The sequence below is a fragment of the Canis lupus genome, chromosome 24 (assembly GCF_003254725.2).
Source record: "Canis lupus dingo isolate Sandy chromosome 24, ASM325472v2, whole genome shotgun sequence".
In the NCBI taxonomy this organism is placed as follows: Eukaryota; Metazoa; Chordata; class Mammalia; order Carnivora; family Canidae; genus Canis; species Canis lupus.
This window is the reverse complement of record NC_064266.1, coordinates 44,078,215-44,104,799: the sequence shown is the minus strand read 5'-3', so window position 1 is coordinate 44,104,799 and position 26,585 is coordinate 44,078,215. Positions and strand designations below refer to the sequence as shown.

Below are 26,585 nucleotides of genomic sequence, written 5' to 3'. Positions count from 1 at the left end.
TGGGGATCTGGGTTGACTTTGGGCGGGACAAAGAAATGACTCAGCTTGGCTCCATTTCTCATCCTCCCCAGGTCATCAGGTGTGTCCTTTCCACGGTCGCAGAGAGAGAATACCCAACACACCAACCCCTCTCAGGTCTCTGTCCATACCACATCTGAGGACATCCCAGAGGCCAAAGCAACTTCTGCTCTTGGGCCTTGGGGGGCACAGCCAGGTTATGGGGTCGAGGGCCTGGTAAGGGAGCTGTAAAGAAGTGGGCCCGTGAAAACCTACCACAGGCAGGGACTGAAATCCTACAACAGGTATAAGATGGCACATTGCTCCTGAGGAATCTATATGCCTTAACTGACTAGAATAGGAATTTAGGTCCCAAACAAGTCACAAAGCATCAGAATCTGAGGGAATCAAATCAGAGGAATTTGTAGACCACAGGTGACTCATTGTCACTGAAGTTTGTGGAGGGTTTCCTCACACAGCTAGCTTCATTCCCTTTTTTTTTTCTTTTTCTTTTTTTTTTTAGCTTCATTCCCTTACATGGAAATACATAAGCTTTTGTTTCTAGGGTCAGAGGAAAAATATATGTGTAGGCTGGCCGACCCTACCTTTTGGGGTGTGTCGCTCACTGTTCCTCCTCATCTCGGTCTCCCTCACACCTGGGGACCGTCCGGACTCGGGAGAGAAACGAGGGGTGAGGGAGGAGCACTGGTCAAGGAGTGGGGAGAGGCAGGACAGAGTCCTAAGGGCCACAGGATTCCCCAATTCCAGAACTTTCAGAAGACAAGGAAGAGATTCCTCAGAACCTCTTGGGTTATAGCACAGACGCATTTCCTTCTGAAAGAAGTTTCACAATCTGGGTTTTTAATGAGCTCCACATTTTCTTGTGTAGGCAAGATTTCTTTCTAAAAGACAAGAGAAGACCCTCAGCAGGACGCCAGTTAAACAAAAGAGCAATGCTGTGGAGTCTGGAAGTCATAACTCAAATTCAGAAATGCACAGAGGGCAGGATTTGACCTGATATCTTCCCAGAGCTGGAGAGCAGCAAGCTCTCCTGCCTGAATGTGCTGATGGATCAGGGGAAAGGAAGAGAAATAACATGACTTTTTTTTTTTTTTTTAACCTTAGGATTCAACTCTTAGTTTCCAGAGATGTCAACCAGTAGCTCAGTGAAAATACATTTAAAAGGGTTCTAAGTGTGTTCCTTTACTCACTCAATGACTTTCCATTGGGCCCCCATCAGGAGCCAGGCGCTACCCCACATGCCGCTGCTAGCACCGTGAGAAAGGTGCGTGCTTCTCTGATGCCCACATGCTTGCTATTGGCGGGAAGGACAATAAACAATAAAAACACAAATAATTAACTAGTGTGACTGGGGGTTACGACAAGTGACTATGAGGAAAAATGCATGAAGGGAGAGCTAGACAGTGACAAGGAGGGCAGGGCCAGGGGCCCCATTTTGAACAGAGTGTAGAGGGAGGTTAGCCGAGGTCCAAGAGGCTAAAGGAAGCCAACTCGACTAAGATGGCCCAGCTCCAGACAGAGAGAACCATGTGTGGGGTGAATGTGGCACAGCCCAGGGACAGCGAAAAGGCTGGCCTATCCGTTACTCTTCACAGTCATCTGACCTCCCTTGGGCCCCAGAACAAGGCCGCTCTCCTGGCCTCTCAGGCTGGGAAGACCAGGACTGATCCTTTATAGCATTCTTCAGAATTGTGACAAAATGCCTATTTCTGGGATGATCCGGTGAGTGTCTGCCCCCCACAACCATGACATTGCTAGAAGGCACTGACCAGGTCTCCCTGTTCACTGCAGTGGTCTCAGGACCTGACAGTAGATGTTAGGGGCATACTTACGCCTTCCCTTCATTCTCTCATTTAGATCTCACAACACCCCTACCCAGTGGATACCGTCATCATCCCCACAGCACAGATGAGATGCAGGGAAGAGAAATGACTTGCCAAAGGTCACACAGCTGGGTAGGGGGGAGGCTCAGAACTTTAATTCCAGTCTTTTCTACTCGAATTTATTCAGGCATGGGCACAGGACCCCATCAGAGCCAGTGATGTGCCAGGCAACATTTGCCTTGGCTTCTGGAAAGAAAAGCCATCGTCCCTCCCTGTGGAGACTAAGGTGGAGGGCAATGCCATGGAAGACAGAATGGAGAAGAGAGAAGCAGGTGCACAGTCACATCATCTACAGTGCTGGACCAAGCCCCACCCGAATCAGGCCTGCATCTGACAACCAAGTCTTTATGTCCTAAGGCAGCGCCAGTCTGTGTCTTCCACTTACAACCTCAGTATTTTCTAATTTGTCATCACTATCACTACTGGGTTATTATTTCACAAAGAAACTAATATATAAATATGTATATATTTTGCCAGAGCTGGTCACACTTCACTTTTTCAAGAAAGGTCATTACTGCTTGCATCCCCTCCTATGTTCTCTAGCCTTAGCAGCCCGAGGTAGACACATCCCCACTCCCTGCTGTGGCCACCACAGCCCCAGAAGGATTGGGATGTCAAGAGATACTTATAATATGAAAATTCTGAGTTATGTTGGCCTTTTTTTTCCTCGAATGTGTGAATAAGTGGTTAATTCATAGCCCACAAGATTGGAGACCATCAATCACCAGAACCAGGGAGCAGTATGCTCGGTGCCTAGAGGCATGCAGAAGTGCAACACAGTCTTTGCACTTTAGGAACCGGTGATTTACCCAGGAGATGAAGGGAAAAGGCAGGGAATTGCTGGAGCACAAAGCCAGACAGCTGTGGTGAAGGGCTGGTGGGGTCCTGCGGCCTGTAGGGTGATGGGCATTCAGAGAAAGCGAGGTCAAATCTGAGCGTGGCCTGCAGACCATGCAGGAGACCTTTCACACACATCCTTCAGCCTGGGCGCTCCTCTGCCACTACTCAGTATCTTTTATCCCATAACTTTTCTCCTCAAAATTTTTGCTTTAGAAAGAGATTATGTCAGTTATACAAATGGAAACCAGTTTCATGTGCCATGTCACTATAAAATTAAATAAAGTGCAGATCACCCTCATCAATCATCTAGCCAGATATGATTGTGTGCCAAAGGCTCTCAGCATTCGGTTCGCCCTCTATGCAAAAAAAAAAAAAAAAAAAAAAAAAGTCATCATTAAGGAAATGTTCAAGGTATGCTGTCTGCAGAGACCCACTGTCCTGGCGGTGATCAGGATCAAGGCAGAACTAGTGAGTGGCCTTACCACAATGAGAGTAGTGTCAATGCGATGGCCCTGCACCACCTAACCTGTCTCCCATGCCCCAATGGAGCACACCCTTGGCAGAGTTGTGGGTGAGGGGGAATACCGCATAGCATCCCAGCTCAGGTTCAGATACCACTCAACGCACTGCCTGTGAGCACCCAGTTCAGCTCTCCAAATCTCCATCCACCTTGGGAAAATGGTGACAACAGTGACACTCAGCTGGCTCACAATGCTGTTGGGAGGATTCTAAGTAGGACCACATATGCAATGGTACACACATCTCAACTCAACAGCTCTACGTTGGTGATATTTTTCCTGCAATGCTGCTGCTGATGAGGGTGACCTTGGAGCCCCAGGAGTGGAGTGGCCCAAACTTGCTCAGGCTTGTTTATCCATCACACACTCTGAGTGCATCCTTGGCCTCAAACACTGTGCTCATAGACACTATCCCTTTGGTTCAGCTTATCTTTTAGCAGGGGAGACAGCATGAGCCCAACAAAAGTAAGGTGACAGCTGTGACAATGACCGCAAGGCTGAGCTCAAAGTGTGGGGTCGGGCAGTCCAACCATGCCTGGGAATCAGAAAAAGCTCAGAGAAGGTCCCTGGTGCTGGTGAGGGTGGGGGCAGGGAAGAGCGAATGCATGCAAATGAGCAGGTCCGCAGCTGGTGCCAGCACCTGCCTGAACCAGGTCTCCCCATCCGTTCTGGGGATTTCCACCCAGCCTCCCTCTGGGCAAAGGCTGGAGGCCTCTCGGTGCCGGCTGATCATCGGTGAGGGTGTGGCCAGGCTGGCCTGCTGGGTGTTCATTCCAAAGGGCTGCCTGGGTGTCACGAAGCGGTTGCCCGGGAGAGGTGCTGCCTCCACCCTCCATTCCCCTCACCCAGTGAACCTTGCTTCCCCCTATGTGGGCTCCTCACTACCGCATAGCAACAGAACCTGAGGCCAGGCACTCCCAGACACAAACCATAAAGCAACCCCAGAGTCCTCTTTTGCAAAGTGTAAGAATTACCGATAAAGTAGAAAACTTTGATGTACCATGTCTGCTTTGAGATTTGGGGACACCACGGAGACAGTCTGGAGACAATTCCAGAAGACAGTCCATCTCAAAACCAAGACTTCTACTTTTGGCTCCCCAAATGCAATTTGGAGCGGCTTTGCACCACAATACTAAGTATGATGCAAACACAGGAGGGATGCAGTTTACCCTCCACATGGCCAGGTACGAACCCCGGTGAGCGAGTGTCTATAGAATTATATACAAATCATCTGTTATGATTAAAATCTGTCGTTTATTGTCTCTGCTGTGTGCCAGACACCACACTAAGCTCTTTCTACATCTCATCTCATTTAATCTTCCTGTCAACCATGGAGGAAGTATCCTTATGATCCCTTTTTACCATCTGGGGAACGGAGACAGAGAGATTAAGTAACTGGCCTTAGGGCTTAAAGCTCAAAACAAATGGACTTCCTGGCCAGAATTGAGGTCTGTCTGACACCACATCCAGGTTTCTCATCACATTCTCATGCTTCCTTGTCTGAGATCGCACGCCCTTGCCCTGACATGTCCCCTGTGATAGAAGGGGAGCTCCCTGAAGGTGAGGCCTGTGTCATTATCACCTTCATATCCTGAGCCTCTCTCAGTCCCTGGCTGATGTTGGCATCCAACTAAAGCTCATCAAATGAGTTTGCTGAAGTGAGCTGACATCCACAAATATGGGAACCAGGAGTGACTGGTTTTTGAAATGTGCTCTAATATTTAGGGTTTATGTTAAAGGTAAGTGGACCCAGCCCCTTCTCTAGAAAAGAAGGCAGGAATCCTTCGGTCTTAGGGACCTGTGAGCCTGTTTCTACCAGGAGCTGACTTGCCATGTTCACCATCTTGGGAGCAGAGGCTGGGAACATGCAAGGTGGGATCAATAGGACCCTTTGGTGATGCCACCAGACCTTATGAGGGATCTCCAGCTGCCACCTCCTCCTCAATTCCCCCATTTGCTCAGAAGCAAGGTAGGCTGCCCAGCCACAAGGCTAGGGGCCAGTGGGGAAAGCTGAAATGCCACTGTTTTCTATGGGGGCCTAAGGGCCCCCTCAAACTCCTCCCCAACAGGAGTCTCTCCAGGAGATAGAAGGTGGGTGAGTCACAACTTCAGATAACTTAAATCCATATACACATTCTTTACAAACAGCCATGCTATTTGCTGGAGCTGGTGGGCCTGTTGGTTCATCCAACACTCACATCTGTGTTTAACAGCAGCCCATCCATCCACTTTGGAGCTACACTGCCTCGGATAGAATATTCCTTGATTGCTGTGGGCTTACAGAACAAGATGTTCTGGACTAGAAAGAAGAGAAGGAAAAACAATAGAGGGAAGGGCAGAGGCCGAGACAAAGCAAGTTGCAGATCAAGGATATGTGAGCTTGGCTGGGCCCAGCTGTTGGCCTCTAGGCACTGGTGGACGACAGGGGCACAGACAGCCAAAGATCAAGCAAGATGGGAACCCCAGACCCTTGGAAAAGAGTCTTTAGTTAGAAGAAGAGAGAACAGAAAGGTGATAGGCAGAGGTCTTACCAGCACCCAGGGCCTCGCGAGGATGCACTATGAAGACTGTCATAGGCTTGCTGGTGGCCTCGAGCCCCCATCTTTCCCTTTGTCCACAAGGTGAGAAAATATGAGGTCTGCAAGACCAGAGGCCTTCTCTGCCTTTTATCCATCCATCCATTCCTTCACTCAGCAAATCTACTAACAACCATCCATGACACAGGGACTGTCTTTGGCACCAAGGAACAAAGTCCCAGCCCTTAAGATGCTTACGGTTCTGTTGAGGGAATACAGAGGACAAAGAGATCAAGAACATGGAAGAACATAATTAGACTGGAATGAACTGGAAGGGATTGAGAGGCAGTGCTGAGCAGCTAGGGAAGCCATCCACATTGGTGCTGGCAAAGGCCACTCTGGTAGCTGATGTCAAGGTGGACCCTCAGATGGTGGGAGAGGCAGATATTTACAGATCTGGGGGAAGGGAATCCCAGGAAAGAGAAGAGCCAGCACAAAGATTCCAGAGGGGTGGAATCAAGCTTGGCATTTGACAAACAGAAAGCGGGACAGAAGGATGGAGGATAGTTCACTACGTTTCTGTGGCTGCTGTAACCAGTCACCACAAAATTAGTGGCATAAAACAACAGGAATTTATTGTCTCACAGTTAGAAGTCTGAGATCAAGATCTGAAGGCTCTAGGGGAGACTCCTTCTGGTGCCTTCCAGATGCTGGCAGCTCCAGGTTGGGGCAGCATAGCTCTCATAGGCTCAACCTCACTCTGCCCTTCTCTTCCCTGCTGCACTCCTCCCTCTCCTCTTATAAGTATATCAGATTTGGGGCCCACCCTAATCCAGAATGATCTCATCTCTTAATCGTATCTTCAAAGATCCTTTTCCCAAATAAGGCTATTTCCAAATATGTCCACAGGTTCCATGTGGACATGAACCTTTCAGTTTGCATCCATCCTACATGCAAAGCACACTCTCTGCAACCCAAATTCCCAAAAGTGGGGATCCCTGGGTGGCTCAGCGGTTTAGCACCTGCCTTCGGCCTAGGGCTGATCCTGGAGTCCTGGGATCAAGTCCCACATCAGGCTCCTTGCATGAAGCCTCCTTCTCCCTCTGCCTGTGTCTTTGCACCCCCCCCCCCGCCCTCTCTCTCTCTCTGTCTCTCATGAATAAATAAAATCTTTATAAAAAAAATTCCCAAAAGTCTCAGCCCATTACAACATCAACTCCATGTCTAAATATCTATGTCTACATATCAGTTCAAAAGCCCCCAATCTCATAATCTACATTGTCTAAATCAGGGATAGGTGAGATGTTGGCTATGATCCATCCTGAGGCAAAATAATTTTCCATCTGCAGATGGATGGTGCCCCCAGGAAACTTTTTACCTGCTCCCTGAATACAATAGTGGGACAGGCACAAGGTAGACATTGCTGCTTCACAAGGGAGAGATGGTCAGAAGTACAGGAGTTGCTGACTCCATGCAAGTTAGAAATCCAGCAGTGCCAATGCCATTAGGTTTCAAGGCCTGATAGTAATGCTCTGGGGATCTGGGCTCTGCCTCTGGGCCCTCTAGCAGCATGTAGAGAATGGGACCAAGAACAAGCAGGGAGATCAGTTGGGATGCTTGTATAGACCACACAGACATGCTGGTGGCTTAAGGGGATCATGGTGGCAGGAATAAAGAATCATAATCATATTCAGGAAATGTTTTGGGAGCAGAGTCAAATGGATTTTGTGTCACGGGAATCTTCCCCTTATCTGTGGGGGGTACATTCCAAGACCCCTGGTGGATGCCTAAAACCACAGATACAGATACCACCAAACTCTACCCATGCTTTTTCCCATACATTCATACACACCTATGATAAAGCAAGACTTACAAAGCAGGCATGGTAAGAGACTAATGGCATCAATAAGGAAAGTGACCAATAACATACTGTAATACCAGTTATTTGCATGTGGCTTCTCTCTCTCTCTTCCACCATCCTCTTGTGCTGTTGTCCCCTCTTCTTATGAGGATATGAGACGAGGAGCTGCCTCCATGACGAGGTGGAGTGGGGTAAGCAACACAGGCATGTGACAGAGTGAGGCTATAACGAACCTTCTGACCACTGCACAGAGGTTGCCTACAGGTCACTGGCCCCATGAAGAGCAAAACCATGCTTAGGGAGTCTGCAGTTCTGAACTCAAGAGGGAGGCAGAAGCATAATGGAAAGGACACAAAATGTCTTCCAAGATTGGGGCCTGAAACTCCGTCTGAGGGGGACAGGCAGGTGTGGGAGTGCTCTGGACCCTGGAAGTTCTGTCTGAGTGAAGGGGATGCCTCACACCCTGTCCGCAGCAGGAACTGGAGGGTGGGCAGCCCCTGTGCCCTCATAGTAGAAGGCCTTTAGCTTCATGCTCAATCATATCCTCTCTTTTATTCCACCCCTCAATTCTGCTTCAAACTCGAAGCACATTTCCCAGACAAGAGTCTTGGGGATGAAAGAGAGAAAAGTTCTTCTCAAAGGCTGACCTGTAACCCAGAGTCCTGAGAGGGCTTTCCTCCAACCTTGCCTCCCTCACCCTCCGCACACCCACCAGTGGACGTGCAGTGCTAGGCTGGGCTGCCTCAGCCTGCTTCTGAAAGCCCCCCAGACAGGCCCCAGGCATCAGCTCCATGACCCCCTCATTCTCACCAGCACTGTCTCTCAACACCACGGCCATTAACAGCTCGAAATAATCTTGGTGTCTGTTAACATCCCTGTTCTGAACTGATGGAAGACAAAAGGAAGTGACAAATGAAAACCTTTGGAAAAACAGATTAACAAGAAAAAGTACAAACAGTACAAATACTTCACACTTCGAGGAGACTAGGAGTGGTTTTGAGCTACCTTCCCTGCATGCTGAACAGCTAAAGAGATGCTGGGATCTACCTTATTTTAATTCTTGCTTTCATTTTATCCCCACATGTTCATTATTAGGGATGTCTGATAATACAAGTGATCTTGGAGTATCCTACAGTGGAACCTTAGTAAGATAAACTTTCCACTTCCTGGGTATCTGCTGGACATCAGACATTGACACGCAGTATCCATAATACACAGCAGTAAGGAAGGTCATTTTATCTGTTTTACAGATGAACAAATGAGGTTCAGAAAAGCTCAGAGACTTAACCATGGTCTTACAAGGGAGATGGCGGGGGGTCTAGAGATTTGAACTTGGGAGCTGTCAGCTGATGAGTTGCATTTATACCTTTGGGGATAAGCTCACCTTGGAAATAAATGTGGATTTGAGAAGACACCTAGAGACTAGGATGTGAGGTGATCCACAGTCTAAAGCTGGAAAGGGGAAGGAGATTCAGAAGAAGGGACTGAAAAGAGAGTCCAAGTGCTACCCCCACCAGGCCATGGCCTCCCACTGATAGTGGGGGATGTCCAGAGACCAGGGGCCATTTCCATATTCCCAACACCATTTATCCACTGGCTCACCTGTTTGCTCAACACTTGAGAAGTAAGCAGTAGGCAGGACACCACCAAGGTGTTTCTAGACCTAGAGGAGGAGGCTGGCTGTACCAGGTCGTGAGGATATTGCAAAGTGAGCCAAGAGCAGCAAGACATGCCCAAGAGCAGCGAGTTTCAAATAGGGATCAAGGTAGATCCACCCACCAGGTCACTCAGGTATATGCACACCTGACTACATTGGTCAGATAATCCCAATAAGTAAAAGAGAAGGCCACCAGGCAATACCAGGACACAAAACAATAAGAAAATCTGGGCACTGTTCTGGAGAAATTTATAATCTAGTGAAATAGCTAGTAAGAACCCAAATCACACAGATGCTATAAAAACATGGCAAATTCAAATAATGTGTAAATACAATAAAAGTTACTAATGGCATGTCTGGCGGGGGGGAAACTCCTATATATACTCAAATGACTTTTGGCAAGGGTCCTAAAACTATTTAATGGCAAAAGAATCTTTTCAACAGTCCCGAAAAAACTGGATGCAAGAGAATAAAGTTGGACCTTTATGTAACACCACGTACAAAAACAAACTCAAGATGGTCCAAAGACCCAAACAGAGGAGCTAAAACTATAAAATTCTTAGAAGAAAATATGAGGGAAAAGCTTCATAGCATTGGGTTTGGCAATGATCTCTTGGATATGACACCAAAGGATCAGGCAACAAAGAAAAAGCAGACAATTTGGACTTCATCAAAATCAAAAACATTTGTGCGTCAAAGGACACCACCAACAGAGTGAAAAGGCAACACACAGAACACATAACACAGAAAAACGGGAGGAAATATCTGTAAGTCACATCTCTGATAAGCAAGTGAATCCAAAACATGCAGAGAAACCTAAACTCAATAAAAAAGCAAACATTCAAAAATAGGCAAAGGACATTTCTCCAATGAAAATATCCAAATGATCAATAAGCACATGCCAAGATGCTCAACATTACTAATCATTAGAGAAATACAAGCCAAACTCATGAGGTACCAACTCATGCCCGTTAGGATGGTTACTATCAGAAAAAAAAAAACAGAAAATAAGGATTGGAAGCAGGCATATACACAGATATTTGCACACCCACGTTCATAGCAACGCCATTCACAATAGAAGAGCCAAGCGGTGGAAGCAACCCTAATGTCCACAGATGGCTGAACAGATGAATGGAACGTGGTCTACACATACAAAGGAATATTATTATTCAGCCTTAATGTGTGTGTGGGGGGGTCCTGACCCCTCTACAAGAGGATGAACTATGAGGACTTTGCCCTGAGAGAAACAAGCCAGTCATGTAAGGGCAAATACCGTACGATTCCATTCTCATGAACTACTTGGAGTGGTCAAATTCCTGGAGATGGGAATGGAATGGTGGGTGCCCTGGGTGGGGGCAGGGGAGTGGTGGAACTGGGATGCTGAGGAGGAGGGGGAGGGAGGAGGGAGAGCTAATGTTTCAGTTTTGCAAGATGAAACAGTCCCAGAGATGGGTGGTGGGGATGGTCACACAGCAATGTCAATGTACTAACTGCCACTGAACTGTATTCTTAAAAATGATAAATTCTATATGATAGTAGTTTTTACCACAGTTTAAAGAAATACATTTTTTAAAAGGAGGGGGAGAAAGCTCTCATCACCTCCCCCCCCCAAAAAAGTTCCTCTTGCTAGCAGTGGCCAAGTGAAATGGTCAGAACCCTTTAGGCTAGGCCAGAAGGGCATAACTCCTATGAGTCTTTGAAGATTGTAATCAAGGCACATCATTTCTTCCTCCTCCCAGCTCCTCTACAAAGCATAGCTGGTCTGCAGTGACCTGCTCAGAGTCTTTCTCCCACCCACTCTTGAAAGGACGGTGAAGCCAAGCGTGTGACCCCAGGGAGGGGCCCTGAAACAGGATCTGCAACCTGTTGCCACTGTAATTTGGCCACAAGGTGCCTAGCATGGAGTGGGCACACTTGGAATGTGACAGTAACCATAGTGTCAGCCATGGGCCCGGTCGGCTACAGGTTCTCCAAAGGCAACTTCAGGAAAAACAGAAGTGAAGGCTTCAAGATAATAAAAGTTTTGAGGGAAAGAGATGCTCCAAATCCCTTATAAAAAATACTAAGAGAAAGGACGGGGAAGGGCAGTCATGTGACAATGACATGAGCAGGCACGAAACCCCAGTGTGGCTGCAGGTTGCATTCAAATCCAGGACTGGACAGCCAGCACTGGTGCTCTGGAAATGAGGGGCAGTGGTGATGCAGATGTGGCTGTGGCCCAGACACAATTCTTCTATAGAATGAACCCTTCCTTCCTCCAGGTGGGACACTGAAAGCCTGGGTTATGTTGTCTCAACGATGTTTGGAGGCTGGCTCCCCGGGAGGAGGGGTCCCTCTACACGGAGGTGAGGAAGTGTGCCCCTTGCCCCCCATGTCTTGAGAAGAGCAGTATCTGTGTGGGTTTGTGACTGAGATTCTCAGGCACGTTTCATCTCCTTTGCTTTGAGGTCACGAGAGTTACAATGTTCAAACTTGCCTGTTCTTTTAACAGAACAGGCTCTTTTGGACCAGTTTCTCTGCCAAGGGGAATTTTGATGTCAGATCCCAATAGTTAGATAAATGAAGGCTTCCATTCCAGTCTGGGCTTTGTTTGGAAAGAGATGCATTATTTAATGAAAAGAGATGCATTATTTAATGACATTTGGAAAATATTTCAAATTAGAGGATTCTTGTGATGTTCAGAGAGAATAAAGAGTAAATTGCCCTACAGAGTTGTCAGTGACAGGAAACAAGATTATTTGCTACTTGCACAGGTTTTTTTTGTTTGTTTGTTTACCTTAAATATTTATTCTGTATCAGTCTCTTAGGTTTTCTTTTAAAAGATCAATTTTTAGATATATGTTTATATGAGTTCATCCAGGTAGGACCTCTGGAGCATCTATCAATTTGATCAAATCAGTTTAAAAACCTAGCATGTTTTACTGGGCAATTGGTCTTGCTAGTTTGTTTTCTTCCATAGACTAATTAAATTGATTTGAATTCAACCTTTTTCTGTGCCATTGAGGAATATATGATTATCTCCTCTTATTGCCTGACACAAGTTCTTGACCACTGCCCTCTCCCTTCCCCAAAGTCTGTGTGTTTGGGGAGGGATCTCGGTGGGGGAAATCCCTGGAAACTTGTCTCAGGGGATTAAGGGAGGAAAATTGGCAAATCAGAGGTAATGAAATTAAAGGCAAAACTGAGGCAGAGTGCCATCTACTATAAGATTCCTTGATTTGGTTTTTGCCATGGGTGCGTTTCCACAACAGAGTTAGGAACTCTGACACTTTTCTGGGAAACAGAAAAGCACTGTGGGCAAAGGGTGGCTGAAGGCAATGCTGCCTCTTACCTCTGATGAGGTCGCACGCAGACTTAGGGCCTTTGTTCTGTGTCACAATAGAGTCGTGAATGAGATTTCACGGTTAGAAGTAGCTTGAGACACCCAGGGAAGCAGGGCATGGATGGGTCTCTGGAGAAAATACTTACATAAACCAAATGGCAGGCCAGAGGTTGTCTAAATAAGCTTTGGGAAAGAATAATTCTGAAATAAGCTGGGACCAATTCTGTGGTGTAATGAATGTTCAAAGCTGTCCAGATTCAACAGAGGAGAGGGACTGCATCGTCAGGGGTCTGGCCGCCCGATGCCAGAAGCCAGTTACGGAGCTGAGGGGCCACAGGGCTGGCCTCCAAGGCCCGGTCCCCTCAGGCTGATGCACGCAGGAGCTTCGCCTTACAAGACCGTTTCGGAGATTTTTCACACCTGCAAACCAAAGGAAAGGAACACATGCATTCTAGTGACAGAACCCAATTAATTACAGGATCTGCTATAAACATTCAGCTGCGTAACTTTGACAGAAGGCAAATTTGTCATCTCGAGGGGAATCTGACATTGTAAATAAATAAGCGTGATTAGGATGATAAGCAAACTTCTACCCACTTGAAACCCCTTCATTATGAAGAGAGAGGAAGACAGAGACAGGGTGTAAATTTGAGCAAGACAGGGAGTGTTTGGCAAGAAATTAAATGAGTCCCCAGCAGACCAGCGGGTGAGCGGTAGTGACGGGCCGCCTCGGGCGAACGACACAGATTTATCTCCCAGGACCTCCCGGAATGTAAATGGCTTGGATCAGCTTCAGCACCTGCATTTGGAGATGGCAAGCCTCTTCGAAACCTGAAGTAACACATTTCATTCATTTCATCTTATTTTGTTTCGTGTCCTTGCTCAACCCACGTGGTACTTTTTATAGGAGATGTTCATAAATTCTTCAGAATGAGGTATTGCAGATTTGTCTGCACTGGTGGTTCTCAGTAGGGGGCAACTGCCCCCCCCCCTCGGGGGGGGGGACAACTGGCAGGGTCTGAGGACTTGATTGCCACAGGTTGGGGGGAGGGATGTTGGCTATGGCATCGAGTGGGTGAAGCTCAGGGATGCTGCTAATGTCCTATAATGCACATGGCGGCCCCTACAAAGAGGTACCTGGCCCCAAATGCCAGGGTTGGGAAACCTTGCTCCACCACACCACACATTTGAAAACATTCAGTCAGCTGGACAACAAACCCTTAATGAGCACTCTTTTGCACCCCAGGCTCTATGTTTAGAAATTAGAGAACTCTTTAGATTATAAGAGGCAAAACCGGGCAGCCCAGGTGGCTCAGTGGTTTAGCGCCACTTTTGGCCCAGGGCGTGATCCTGGAGACCCGGGATCAAGTCCCATGTCAGGCTTCCTGCATGGAGCCTGCTCCTCCCTCTGCCTGTGTCTCTGTCTCTGTCTCTCTCTCTCTCTCTCTGTGTCCCATGAATAAATACAATCTTTAAAAAAAAAAAAAAAAAAAAGAGGCAAAACCCAGTTCAGATACACTCAGGTAGAAAAGGCTCTAGTAACTCAAATCTCTGGTTGGGAGCTTTAATGGACTGAGGGCAGTTGGTACCTTCGCACAAACTCTGATCAGATGGCCAATATGTCTGCAAACAAAACGTCGAGTGTATGTTCACTGCAAGTGCTTTATCCTTCTGAGGCCACCTGCCTGACCCAGGCATAGCTTCTGTCTCTTGTCAGTGGGGGTGAGGGAGAGGGGAGCCTGCAGACCCTCGATTTTCTGTTGTCTTCCAGACTTCCTATAGAACTGGTTGACATCTCTCTGAGGTCTGGACTCTTCCCTAGAAGAGAGTGGTAAAAATAAATGTAATTTATATCTAGTTGGAGCTTCAGTGCACACATTGTGCAAGATAATGTCACTTCAAGATGTTTTGTGCAGCCTTGCCCATCAGCATTGTACTGAGAGGGTATCTGGTAAGCTCTGGAGTATTAACAAATCCTAAAGGATTGTGCTAAGCCTCATGCTAAGCTAGCATCTTCCCCTTGCCCTCAAAAATAAAAAAATAACTTGTTTTCCCTAGTACCCATTTTTTACCCATGATCTCAAAAGTGCCATGAGGTCTTTAACAATTAGGACAATATAATTAGAATGTTCTGATACTTGCAAAGAGCAAAAGGCAGGTCGCACACAAGTCCATTACTACTACTTCTTCAACCAAAAACTTAAAAACTCATTTGGGTACAGCTGGACTTTTACTGCAACTACAGAACCCAAGAACACCAGTGTTGGGGATTTTTTAGATGTTCCTCTTAAATCCATCAAGCTTGCAGATTTGAAACAAAGTTGTTGAACCATCTCACACAAGATTGTCCACAGGAAAGAGTGCATGGATGGAGTTTCTTCAGGTCCCCCTCACCAGGTTGTGACTTGGCTGACAGTTTGTCATTTAAAAATTGCCCATTTCTGGGGAAAGATGGAGAGGTGTCTCGTTTTGTGCAGCTAGGAACCTCCATAGTAGTGTTCTTTCTGCCCAAAGATGACCCTGGTGGCCACGTCCCTGGGGCATGTGGAGAAAAATAACAGAAAGACAGATGAGGTCCATCCAGCCCATAATACAAGACCCTTACATTCTTGTTCCACTTCCTATTTAAAGGCACCTGTGATGTGTTTTGGACCTTTGAGTCTTACAGTATTCTAAGATGGGGCTTTTGAGGCCTAGGACTCTTTTGTCTTTGTATCTATATTATTTACTGAACTCAAGGAGAACCTGGTGAGAAAGGCCAACCAACTATTGCGGTCCCCATTTTACGTACAAGGAGACCAACAGAGGGCCATTTTGGAAGGATCCTTCTGAGGTTACGTGGGAAGTTCATGGAAAAGCCACCGCAAGGGTTCCTTTTGGCCACAAGGTTCTCCTGGGAGCTGTTCAGAAAGAATCTCCCCCTTCTCAAGGCTCACTGTCCCCACTACATGCTGAGCTGTGGCTCTGTGAGCCTCTGTCCCTTTGTCTGTTGGGCTCTTCATCCCAGGCCAGAAACTACTGTGCTGATTCATTTTTCTGGTTTTCCACAGACCCCAGCTGCCAGCAGCCACAGCCCTAATTTGGAAGCAGCTGAACAAAGCAAAGTGAACAAAGCATTTTGGATTGGGGGTGGAGGACACTGTCCACACTCCAGACTTGGGGTCCCAGAGGGCAAGAATAGGGGCTGATTCATCTTTATGTGAAACAGACACACAACCTGACAATATGAAAATCCTCAATAACCACTTGCACTATTAATCCATTTGTCTAACATCATTGTGCACCTGCTATAGGCCAGGGATTCTCCTAAGCTTCCTCCAAGCATCTCATTGAATCCTCAAAATGACCCTGTATGATCAAGGTAAACGATGGTGTGCATTCTTGAGAGGATAGGATGAGAAAGGTACTTCATCTTTGCAGTCTTCTTCCCCCAAACCTGCAACCACAGCCTAATCATGAGGAAAAGATGAACCCAAATGGAGGAAACTTCACAAAACACCTAACCTGTTCTCCAACAGACAACTACCAAGGTCATCAAAACCAAATACAGTCTGAGAAACTGGCACAACCCAGAGGAGCCTAAGGAGGCATGGCAACTAAATGTCATGTGTTGTTCTGGGTATCTCAAAAGAGACACTGGGAGAAAAGTGGTGAAATCTAAGTGAACAGTGGAGTTCAGTTACTAGTAACATACCAACGTTGGCATTCTCATCCTAGATGTACCATGGAAATGTGAAATGTTAAAAATTGGGGAAATTCGGTGAAAAGTTTACAGGAATTTCTGTACCCTCCTTGCAGCTTTTCTGTAAACCTAAAACAACTTTAAATTTTTAAAACAATTACTTAAATTAGAAAACTTGCTAAAAATCTAACCCTTCAATGTAGGCGCTATTAATTGTCCCAGTTGGATGGGCAAAGGTATTGTCCAGAGGAGTTACAAATCATTGTCCCCTAATCTGATTATCATTCTAGCAACTTCTCAGACCCTACTCTAAGCTCCTGTTTACACTGCAGAGACCCTCCCACGGCTCCTGAGAATTAGATCATGGGAGGGGATCTCGAAGGGATAATTTCTCTGCTTGGAAGCACGAGCAACCCAAATCGCTCTGAGAGGAAGACGGTGAATGAGTCTGCATGGTCTGGGTGCTGGGGGCTCACACAATAATTGAATCGTTCAAGCACTCCCAGGGAAAAATACTGCAAGATTGATTTAGAGGGATGCTCCGGGACCTCCTCAGAAATCCTGTAAGTCTTAGATGTCTGAGTGGTTGAAAAATAGTTCCAATTCAGTGGGGCCCAGGCAGCAGGAAATTATCTGGAGTAACCTCTAACACCATCAAGACACCAAACTTTCTGCCTCTCTACAGAGTCAAAGGCCCACAGCTGCTTCCAATCAGGAAAAGCAAACTTTCCGTCTTGGAGCATCACGCTCTCTCACATTCCCGTTGCCGGCTCCTCAAAGTACCGCTCCCTCGCCCCAGTGCAAGGAAGGAAACATGCACCCTTTCAAAATCCAGACCCAGCATCCCCTTCCTCCTGCTCTCTTTGAGAACACCACTGCTTTGCTGAGTCCTCAGTGGCCTCCAGCATCCCCCACAGGGACCCGGAAGGTACCCTTTCTTCCAATACTTTCATCTGTCACTGGATTTCCCTCAATAACATGCAGGCACGTGGGCTCCAGTGCTGCAAATAGGCAGTGGGCTGCAATGGAGCCCGCTGGCTCCACCTTCCCAACATCCACACTCCCTTCCTCCCAGAGGAGCCTGGACAAGGCTACGTCCCCAAGCACTGCCTCTTGTCCTTGAGCTTCTGATAGAACAGGTCCCACCTCTCTCATCCAGGCCTGGCTTTAATCACCATCCCAGTAAATGGTGGGCTCCAGGAAAGGAACACAAACCCAGTGGGCTCAACTTAAATTTTGTCTCCAGCAATGTAGTCTTGAGCGCTCTTCAACATCCTGGAGGACAGCTCCTGGGTGGCAGGTGTTACAGGTGGCTTGCACAACTTCTGGTCAGAACCCCTTTCCCCCTCGCGGCACCCACATTGGCCAATTAATTCTATAATTAATTAATCACTATGTGATTTATGGTGCCACCTTCCCCTTAGAAAGTCACCATCAACTGTCTGATTCATATTTCTCTATTTTCTTCTGCACTCAACTTTATGTCGGTACTGTTTCTTTCTTATTCTTATGAAAATGCAGGCATCCTATAAACAGTGTCACATCCTTTCTTCTCAGGACTTGGTCATCCCTCCCTGTCATACCCGTCTATGCCTTCTTAATGCTGTAGAAATCCACAGAAAGGTTGTACTACTATTTCACATTGACCTGTTGATGCACACGTAGGTTGTTCCCACTTTGTCATGGCCACAAACAGCACTGTCTTCTCATAAAAATGTATCGGTGGTCTCATAAATGTGTTTATAGGACAAACATCTAGCAGTGGACACATTACTTGAAAAGGAATGTCTGTAATGACCACACCATGGACTGACCTCAGTGGCTCTTTGTTGTTCATTGTGGCTCCATTCTTTGTGGCTACCACCTGAGCAGACGGCTCATTTTTAGTGAGCATCTTGTGAGTGCTGGTTTCTGAGGCATCTCTCAGCATTCAGAACTTTCTGTGCATTTAACCCTGAGAAGCAGAACAGTTCCTACCCCCATTTCACAGATGAGAAAACTGACTCTTGGGGCAAGTAAGAAATTTGCCTAAAATTGCATGACTGATACACACACACACACACACACACACACTACAGATTTGGCTGCAGTCCTGCCTAACCCTGGAGCCTGGGCCTGTCGCCTTCCCCACTCCCTCCCATAGGCTGTGTGTCTTGAAACTGGGAACATTTTCCTAGTCTGCTCTGCTTCCTGAACTCTGTAAATGCCATTTCCACAATAATCGATTAGAAATTAGAGCGATTGGGGTGAAGTTGGATAAGAAGTTCTCTTCATCTGGTTTGAATTATTATGAAATCAGGATTATGTTGATATTTTTCATGCTACATCCGGAGGAGAGTGATTATTTTCTTTTATTCATTTATTTTCTTTTTCTATCAGCTTCAGTGACTAAATCCACCTCAGTATAACCTTCCGGATCTTCCCAAAATTGCACAGGATGAGGAGGCTTTACTGTGTCCTAACAAGTCTGCTCCGTAGGGTGGGTCAGGCGGCCTCACAGGCAGAAGGGTGCTTCCAAGGTCTTTGTCTTTTGGGCTATTTTGTCCATAAACTTTTGGTTTCCGCAGGGAAAACACGTTTCTTCAACACCCCATCTACAAACCTACATAAATTCTTTCACCAATGGAACTCATCTGAAGCCAAACAAAGGCAAATTGTGTCTTCCGGGGCTGGGGCTACCATGTTCCTCGGCTGCTGGTCTGATACAGCATAGTGGGAAACAGCAGAAGACTCCATGGACAAACTAGCTTTGCTGTCCTCTCATTCTTGCTTCTGTCTCCGTGGCTTCCTTCAAAGACTTTACTTAGACTTTCTGGACTGCTGAATGGCAGGGGTGAGGAGGGGGAAGGTTTTACACCTAGAAAGGATGGCCATATCTCCCAACAAAACTTTGTCTGTGGAGAGGGAGGCACTGACAAATTTAGCAAAGGTATCAAGGACATAACACATATAAAACGTTCACCTGGTAAACCCTCAACTTCCCACCCTGGGATTTAAAACCTGACCTTCTAAAGTATCAGCTAAGAAACCCAGTACATTCCCATGCATAAACACACTGGAGACATTTACAGTGCCAGCATTGGGAGTTGAGGCAACCTGGAGAGTGGACAGGGATAGGCTGGTAGGGCTATCCCATTAAGTAAATATATGAGTTAAAAGTGATGGTTAAGGTGAATACCTAGCAACATGGATGAATCTTAACAACATAGGAGTTAATTTTAAAAATCAAGAAATAGAACAAGATATATGACAAGATCATTTATATAAATTGGAAATACATGCACAACATTTACTTATTGTAATAGAAGTTACAATACTGGTTCCGTTGGGATGCAGGGTGGGGCAGTAATTGACTGGGAAGAGCATGGGAAAGCCTTCTGGGTGCTGGGGGTCTTCTGTACCTTGATCCTGGTGGTGGCTATGAATATAGACATATGTGAAGTCTATTGAGCAATACACTTAAGATTTGTATTTATATGAGTGTATGCATATAGACATGCATATAGACCAATAATACATATCTTAAAAATAATACAAACAAAGTGATTAATACATTTGCATGTTGGTCAGTGGGGTCGAAGTGAAACAGAGTGCAATAAGGTGGTAAAAGAAGATAAATAGTTAGATGGGTGGAGGGATGGGCAGGTGAATTAAGAGAAAGATACCTGGATGGATGGAGAGATGGGTGGATAGATGGAAGGGAGGATTGACAGAAAGATATGGCTAGATAAATGGGAGGACTGAGAGAGAGATAAAGGGCTGGTTGGCTGGATGGATGGATAAACTAACAGATACAGCTAGTTGGTGGGGTGGTATAATGTTATTGTTCTTGATCTGCCACAGTAGGCACAAGTAGCAGGCATCAGAAGCTAACTCCAGCTAGCTTAAGCATGGAACAAATTGATCAGAAGGACACTGGTTAGCTCACAGAACTGGGGAATCAGGCTCAGAAAGCAGGCCAGCCCACAGGGAACCGAGAAGCCACAGAGGGCTTGCCACAGAGACGACCTGGATGCTGGATCTCGAGCAGGCAGGCTTTAATCATCCTAGAGACTGTGTGTGTCTCCCTCAAGTCTCAGAGTCCTGGCTGAGAGCATACAGTTGGCCAAGCAAGGACATGGGCCAAAGCCACCGTCATGTGGGTTGGTGGGAAAGGAACCAGCATCTCTGTTGCCTTTTTGCTCCTATAGTGATAGAAGGAGGCCACACTAAGGGGACCTCCCCCAGAGAGAATGCGTGTTTCCATTCCAAGCACCCATTCCTGCCTCACTGCTCTGATACAGCAGAGGAGGGGGTGAGAAGAGCAGTTCTCGGGGTTCAGGCTCTGAGGACCGTTCTGGTCAGTAAGGCCGAGGGCACTTGTGGAACATTACGTTCTGAGCAAGCAGCAGCTGGGAGCAAAACCAAAGAGAAGAAAAGGCAGAGGCTGGCTCAGGGTATGTGTGGGCATATGGGGTTGTCTTGTGCAGGGGGCCCAGGAGGCAAGCGGGTCTGGCGCTGGGCTTTCCTCACTTCAACTGGGAAAGCCCCAACAGAACCAGGACAAGTTCTGCCAAAAGGCTCTATCCAGTTAGGATTCGTAGAACAAGGCTCTCAGGAGGCTCAACCTGGACCACTCCCCAAAGCTGGGCCTGGACCTCTTGGTTCTGGAAAGCAAGTTCTGAAAAGTTTCGTTGAGTTTAAGAATACAATAAAAAATATTAACTATTAATGAGTTCTCCACCACAGGCACTTAGATCGGATCTGGAGTGTTTATCCATGATTTGGGGCATGACAGTAATGAAGTAAAATCCTGTGCTATCCTGCTAGTTCCACCCAGGGCAAAATCTCCATTCCGCGCAGCTATCAAAGTTAAATCCATGGGGTATATGACAGGGCCTCGTAAATTGTAAAGCATTATGCAAATGTAAGTAAGATATCATTATTATCCTGGGTTGTGAAGGTCCCTTGTGGTATTGATGATTTTTTATATGACAAAGATCTATGCTTTTTCTGTGCTGAATTAATAATTCACGTATGCTAATAAAACAAAGAAATCCAGTTGCCAGTGTCTCAAAAACAATCTTATTTCTTCCCATGAATTCTAATGTGGCCGTTTTTTTCCCTCGTCTTTTCTTTTTAACTGGCAAATGGAAACAGGTGAGTTGCAAAGTCTGGGGCATTTTGAGCCATAAAGAATAAATGGTCTGTAGATTTAAAAAAACGGGGGTGGGTGGCCGTGAGAAACATTCTTCTGCATTTGTTTTGGCCTCAGAGCATCCCCTCAGCTACAAGCCCTTGGATCAACGGCCCCCTTTTTGGTCAAAGCATGAGAGACATGAGCTGATGTGACATTCTTGCACTGGCCCTTAAATGAGCCTGCCTTATTCATCCTCCACAAACAGGTATGGTGGGTTGGCCCCACCACCAGGTAACCCATGATGGTAGAGAGCTGTTCTGATGGCTGAGGATTTCTAGAATTTTCCAGATGATCTGATAGACTCATCCTCTGTGGGCGACTTCTGATCCCTGGAGATGTTCTAGAGAGGATTCAGGTGTTTCAGGGATGGTCCAAATCTTACAATTTTCCAAAGACTCCCATCTCGATTCCAGTATTCACCCTCTGTCCACTGAGCACTGAGATGAACTGGCTCTTGGGGTCTGGGGCGGGATCTTCTGTGTTTCAGAGGGAGGTCACCCTGCTTCAGGGCTGCCCCAGAGCCCCTGTTTCCCTGGAGCATCATGCATCAGGCATCACTATGGGCTGTCTGCCGGAGAGGTGGTAGTGGGAAGTCCCTGCAGGCAGAAAGCTGGGTGTAAATGCCAGCTTTGCTGCTTCACTTGTGTGGCCTCAGGCAAGCCTCTTAACCCTTCTGTGCCTCGATTTCCTCATCTGCAGAATGGGGATGAAAATTGCCCTTGCCCTGGAAGGTTGCAGCAAAAATCTAATGACTTCCTACAGTGATCCTTATGGGGTGTTCTAGGGACCCCAGGCCCTTTCAAGGCTCTGATCCTATTTTAGCAATAAGATTCAGGGGTACCTGGGTGTGGCTCGGTTGGTTGGGCATCTACCTTCAGCTCAGGTCATGATCTTGGAGTCCTGGGATCAAGCCCCGTCGGGCTCCCTTCTCCCAGGGAGTCTGCTTCTCCCTCTGCCCCTTCCCCAGCCCCACTTGTGCTCCCTCTCTCATACACACACACACACACGTATGTGAATATATAAATAAGCAATAAAACTCAGATTCTGTTAGGACCACACAGTGGAGTTCTCTGGAGATTACATGGAGTGTGATATTGCAACAGACATTAAAAGAAATCTGCAAAAATGATGAATAATGCCCCTCTTTTCCCTAAATACTCTGGAAAATATCACTGGTTTCCATTAAAAATGCATAATGGGTTTATTATTGCTATTTTTAAATGAGTTAATAAATAATTCTGCATGTGTTCAGTGTTAATTTCTAATACAATAAATATTGATCACTATTCTGTAACAGGGATTTTGTAACAAAAGCTCTTTAGAGCTCTCCATCATTTCTAAGGGCCTCAAGGAGTCCGGAGGCCAGAACTGCTGATAATCCAAGCAAAGTGCTCAACTAATGCAACCAGTATGCATGGTGCTTCCAAATGACCCAGTTTATAGAAGGGGATACTGAGGCACAGAGTGAGGACTCCAAGCCAGACAGAGCGTCAGAGCAGAGGGAAACGCTAGCCCAGGTTTGTCTGAGTCCAAAGACTGTGTGTTAGGCCAGACGTCAAGCTTCTTCTCATGCAGTCTTCTATGTTATCTATCAACTAGGCAGAGGTGACCCTGGCTCTACACCTGGTAGAACCTCTGGAAAGGCTTGCCATATGAGTAAATCCACAAATGAGCCCCCCAGCTTACATGGTATAACCGAACATACCTTGTTTTGAGCCTACCACATGTCAGCCATGTGCCGGGGCTAAGACAGGATCCTCCAGAATGAGAACAAGCCTGTCTTGATCTCCGAGTCTTCGATGTCCCCCACAGCTGGGCTCACAGTAGCTACTCACTATGCACATCATCAAGCCCAGGTGAATGTGGGGCGGGGAGGCTGTTGGGGATGTGGTCCTACTCTCTATAGAAGCAAAAGACTTTCTTGTTAAAGGAAACCAGCATCCACACTAATAACTCCATCACAAAAACCTTATATTTTGTTTGAATACCAGAGGAAAACTCTGGAAGCTTAATAGAAGAGGATCTAAACTTGGATGCTAAAGAATTCATATTAATTCAGAAAAGCCTTCCTCCTGTCCCTCATCTTATCTCGACATTAGTGAACTCCTGAAATATCATTTAAAGTCAGACACAATCTGCCTTTTGTCTCTCTGACTTTCAGGGTAGAAAATGGCTGAATGCATCCAGGGGTATTTCTTATTCAAGGCAGATCTGAAACCTATTCAGGCCGGGGCCATTGCAAGGGCTTTGCAGGAAGGAAAGTACCATGCGCTTCAGCAGAGGGCTGGCAAGGTGGGGCCCCTAGAGGTTGGGGCTTTACACCTCCACAGTGCTCACCCCCAATACCCTAATTGCATCGTTTTACGGGGTGGCATGGTTCTGCTCAAATGCATACACACATGGGGCACAGCTCTCCATCCACATGAATTCCTCTCTCTGGTACACCAGGTAGTCATTTGAAATTCATATGTATGTAATTGAAAGCTACATTTCCTCCCGCAGCGTAGGAAACCACCAAGCAGTGACCACAATGGTGATTAATAATATAGCCTCCCCCACCCCCACCCCAGCTCCTAGGTTTAGGGTAGAAGTCAATTAGATTTCTACCTTTAAGTTCCCTGCTGCTCCAAAGCATATTATTTTATTCAATCTGTCAGTAATTTCCAACAATCTGGTTATAAAATCAAAGTACGATCTTTAAGGCTTTTTTTTCCTCCATCCATCCTCCTATAGTTTTTTTTCTCCCCCAGATGAAATAGTGATGAAACCTGCACAACGAGGCTCTGATCGTTCCTTGTGCGCTGTCCTTGCATGTTCCTGAGGCTGCGGGCTTCTTTTGGAGGAGGGCTCTTACTTCTCCGGCACGGGAGGGGACTGCAGCTTTACTTTCTCGACCACTTGTGAAAATTGAGTTGTCACAGTGTGAGGAGCCCATGGGTCGTTTCTAATCCCCCCTGCTGGGCAGTGTTTAGCTTTGGGTCAGCGGCACAGGCCGAGGCAGGTACCAGGACAGCTGGGACAACAAGCCTATCTTTGTTACCCAGGGGCTCCACGCTGCCTTGAAGCCATCGGTGGTTTAAGAAGTTAAATGTTCCTCATTCTCAACAGTTTCCTTAATTAAAGACCAATATGTACCTTCTGTTCCCAAGCTCCCATCCCTGACGTGTGATCTTCTGACACTTTGAAGACAGCGCATTTTGAAGTGCTTTCCCCTCATGCGCTCCTTGGCGGGTGTGGACCACTTTTGTAAGTGCCAAATAAAAGACAACTCATCTACACTGACCCAAGAATTGGTTTTTTAATTGGATGATCTCTGTGGGGGAGAGCTCAGCTACTAATTGAAAAGGTTAAGCTTTTCAAACTTTATGTTAAGGACTCAGCCTACTGAACGCAATAAAGCAGCCCCGATGGGGCAGGAGAGGGGCACACCAAGAGAGCCCTGAGCAAGACCACAAATCCTTACAGCCTCTTCTTCCTCAAGCCCAAAATAGGCTTGTTTTTCAAATGCTTCTCCACCATTCTCTCTGCATGAAGACAGAACAAGGGACAGAGAGGGAGAGGCGGATTCCAAACATGAGTCTCTTCTGGAATTTTATCAGATTCTACTTGATTTCGATTCTGTTCCTACATAAGTCAGAAAAGGAACTGCTTACTCCATGAGTCCCACAAGACATAACACTGGATGGCAGACATTTGGAGTCTTCTGGACATTGAAATGACCTTTTTCTTTCATCTTTTCAACCAGATGAACACAAAAATTGCAAGGCGATTCAAGCCACCTACTCCTTCATTACAAGGTTTACGGACTGTAGTTCTCAAATCCCATGGTTGACTGATCCTTTAAGTATTTCATTTTATAGCTTAGATTAGCCCATGTAGATGGTCTGTTGGTGAAAATTACAGTGGCCAGGTTCAATGGGATGACAAAAAACTAAAGAGATCTGTGTGGAATTTTGCACAGCTCTGCATAGTGCCCCCTTGGGACACATTGAAAGAAGCTAATTTAACCTTAGGTACCTCCCATTCTCAAAAACAAGACAAACTTTCTGGGCAGGTCTGCCATTCATGTTTTAAACCAATTTCCAGCTTTCCAGTCCCAGAAGAACTTTCCTAGATCCCCAAGCACGGTTTGGAATTTGTGCATAACTCTGCCCGTAGAATCCTTCAGATTTCAGTCTTGCCCTACAGTTTCATTCCTGCTTCCCAAGGCCCACAGGCCATACCTGTCCTCTCCTCCTGCAACTCAGAGATCCTTCACCAGGAGCACTGTTCCCCTCATGGCAGGTCAGTCTTCTGAGTTCAGCCCAAAGACTCCCTGATTCTGTTGGCTCCCCCAGATTATTTTCTCTTTTTTCACCTGCATAGTCCCTTGTTAGCATCTGTTAGGTTGTAAGTAATATGTAATATTTTGTTTAATGACAGTTTCTCTACCAGGCTGTGCTGGGCAGATGGCAGATGCTCAGTACATATTTGCTGCATAGGAAGGAAGAGAGGAAAGGAGAGAGACAGGGAGGGAAGGACAGAGGGAGGTCAGGGGCCTGCAGTGGAGCCTCACTGGGGTAGACACTGTGAGGTGCTACCTCAATCCCCAACCCCACTAGTGAAGGGCTGCTGCCCCAGCTTCTGGGAGTGCTGTCTGCAGGCAGCCTTTTAGCTTCTGGTCTCTCCAAGGGCTGCCTGGGCTACAGAGAGCTGCCTCCCCTGGGGCACAGCCCTTCTCCAACACAATCCATGGATTGGCCAAGGCTGTCCTTGAGTTAGAGTACATGCCTCCCTCTGCCCTTTCGGCTCCCCTATGCTACTTTGCACAGGTGTCGATCATCCCAAGGGGCCTCCCAAACCAACCTCCAACACTAAACTCGGGATCTGTTTCCAGGAAAAGCCAACCTGAAACTCTCATATACCTCTCCTTGCAAATGGATGCTCTCCAAAGCCTAGGAGGAGCCAACCCCTGAAACTCAGGTTCCAGTGGGGGAAATCCTGGTGATATGCCCCCGCTGTACCTCTAAGTTGAACCATAACAGTTTTGGCAAAAATCTTAGAAGAAATGGCCTTTCTGTAACCACCACTGGAATTGGCGATGAGGCATCTAGAACTTTCACACTATTG

General features: G+C 46.6%; 1 protein-coding gene and 1 long non-coding RNA gene across 3 annotated transcripts in view; one reads left to right on the top strand and one right to left on the bottom strand.

The window, feature by feature from the left end:
- Positions 1-744, bottom strand: part of EDN3 (endothelin 3) — a 30,211-nt gene extending 29,467 nt beyond the window's left edge. Inside the window, exon 1 of one of the 2 annotated variants that reach the window (XM_025470570.3) lies at positions 603-744. The gene's annotated coding sequence lies outside the window, so the exon portion shown is untranslated. Of the gene's footprint in view, positions 1-273; positions 334-602 lie in introns of those variants that run through there. The other variant, XM_025470571.3, reaches the window with a different exon arrangement.
- Positions 745-12,689: 11,945 nt separating this feature from the next.
- On the top strand, positions 12,690-16,796 carry LOC125753495 (uncharacterized). The gene is made up of 2 exons (XR_007405474.1): positions 12,690-13,451; positions 15,666-16,796. It is a non-coding gene; the product is annotated as an uncharacterized LOC125753495 (long non-coding RNA).
- Positions 16,797-26,585: the final 9,789 nt, after the last annotated feature.